Source organism: Rattus rattus, chromosome 1 (assembly GCF_011064425.1).
Source record: "Rattus rattus isolate New Zealand chromosome 1, Rrattus_CSIRO_v1, whole genome shotgun sequence".
Taxonomy (NCBI): Eukaryota; Metazoa; Chordata; class Mammalia; order Rodentia; family Muridae; genus Rattus; species Rattus rattus.
This window is the reverse complement of record NC_046154.1, coordinates 71,878,238-71,880,653: the sequence shown is the minus strand read 5'-3', so window position 1 is coordinate 71,880,653 and position 2,416 is coordinate 71,878,238. Positions and strand designations below refer to the sequence as shown.

Sequence of the window (2,416 nt, the reverse complement as noted above, 5' to 3'; positions counted from 1 at the left end):
CCCCCTGTGTGTATTTGTTATTGCATTTTCTGGCAATTTCTCTGCCTGTAGAGTACTATATTTTACTCTGTCATGACTTGTTTATCATTTACAGTTAATGGGTATTGGGCTGTATCCACTTATTGTTGGTAATTATGAATGTCTGTTTGTTAACATTGATATAATACATTTGTATATAGGAATGTGCCATGTATGTTTTATTTCTCTTGGGTAAATATGTAAGGAGAAAATGACTGGTTTAATTAGTGTAGTGTTGGCTTTTTACTTTTCACTGTCTTTGTAGTCTTATTTTTAGAATGATTTTTACAATTTTATATTTCAATATGGCCATAGAACTTGTTTTTATTTCAATCCTTTATTTAATCTATTTTGATAAGACGGAGTTGGTATCTCATTGTGGTCCAAACTACGGTTTCCCTCATGATTAAAATGTACCATCTTTTAGTGTGTTTATTTATCGCATATCACTTTCTAGAGAGATGTCTTTACAAGTCTTTGGTCATGTTTAAATAATTTTATTGTATCATTTAATTGTAATAGTTCTTTGTATATTCTGGGTTAAAATCATGGTACTATGTGTACTATACAATCATCTCATAATCCATGACTTGTCTAAATCCATAGAAATATATTTTAAGAGGTTTTGTAATTTTTTTCTTTAAAACAGGGTTTCCCTATGCTGCCCAAACTGGTCTCAAACTTCAGACAACCTTCTTGTTTGTGATCCTAAATTGTAGGATTTCAGGCTTGTCTGATCACACCTGGGTGAGAGATCCGTGATTCTGATGAGGTGTACTATTATCATTATTTTTCTATGCCGGATTAGTATTTTGTCACAAAATATTTGAGTACAATAGCTTTTCTGAAAAGAGATATTTTGGTTCACATTTCAGCGTGTTCAGCTTATACTCCTTGGCTCTGCTGATTCTAGGTGTGTGGTGAGGCAGAATGCCATAGTAGTTGACAGGAAAGAGGGAAGATACACGTGCATACACATGCGGGTAAGGGTGCACATGCGTACACAGACATAGACACACACAGACACACAGACAAACACACACACAGACATACACAGACACACACACACACACACATGCACACACATGGACAGAGAGAGAGAGAGAGAGAGAGAGAGAGAGACAGAGACAGAGACAGAGAGACAGAGAGACAGAGAAAGAGAGAGAGAGTTTATTTAAGATTCAAGATACAAACCCCAAGAACCAACTTGCTCCCGAGGACCTATTTGCTCCAACTACCTTCCAAACTTTCCAGAACATTCCAAAATAGCACCCTCACTTGGGAACTAATTCTTTAAAACATTCTGGGCTATTCTCGGGGAACATTCACAGCAGTTATAACATTTTCCTTGATAGTTTATGCTTGAAAAAGATAATTATAAAGATTAACAAGACTAATTTTTAAGAATTTATTATCTACTTTTAAAGAAATAGTTTATTCTTAATTGTTTATCTATCCCTAGCCAAGAAATATTTGCCTGGCTTAAAACCATAAAGATTTTGTGCTATGTTTTAAGAAGCTGATTTCAGATATTATGCTTTATTTTGTGTTAGTTCTCAGTTAGCAATAACTGTGCCTCGGATAAGCCTCACTGGCTACAACACTGACACTGCACAGAGCTTTTGCTCTGTGTTAGCCTTCGTGGTGTGACAGGCAGGAGTCAGACCGCACAGCTGCACGGAAGCTCGTGCTGTGGATGTTACTGGGGAGGACACCCAGATACTACCTGTGCAGTGAGAAGGCCAAACAATGGCACTGTAGCCCAAAGACTGGCATAACTATGAGCATCAATTAAATTAAAGTGACAAATCACTTGATTGTAAAATATAAACTTTCCCACACTAGGTTTAAACATTATAAAGAAACATTGTCTCCCCTAGATATCTTAGGAGTATGGAATGGATTTTCAACTTGTTATGAGTGAGTCCTGATAGGAATACTAATTTTAAATAACAAGATTCACCTGCTTTAAGTATCAGCATTTTTCTAGGCTTTAATAAAGGTTTGCAACTTTATTTTTAAAATGAAGCAGAGGTGTGACCATGTAGTATTCATTTTGACTGTTCCTGGTGATGAAGCCGAGTGGCTCACACCCTCTTAGGACCAAGCTGTTTTCTGCCTACTGTTGCTATCAAGATGGCCACTGGCTAGAAGACGTCTCCCTTCAGTGTTGTATAGATGAGTATTCCTGATTCCTATCCCAACTATCCCAAACCTAACACAAGCCTGGAACATTCTATGTAAGTTTCCTATCGTCTCAGAGGTAACAGCAAATTCTACGAATGTTGACTACAAAACACTGTGTTTGTGGAAACTTCCTGCCTGTTCTCAGGAATTCTTTTCTTGTCAGGGTTGTTTATGGGACAAATATGATGCTGAGAATGGTCTCATCCTGTAA

At 37.0% G+C, this 2,416-nt stretch overlaps 1 pseudogene; it reads right to left on the bottom strand.

Annotated features, from left to right (window-relative positions):
- Positions 1-1,530: 1,530 nt before the first annotated feature.
- On the bottom strand, positions 1,531-1,639 carry LOC116890311 (annotated as a pseudogene).
- Between the last annotated feature and the right edge of the window lie 777 nt (positions 1,640-2,416).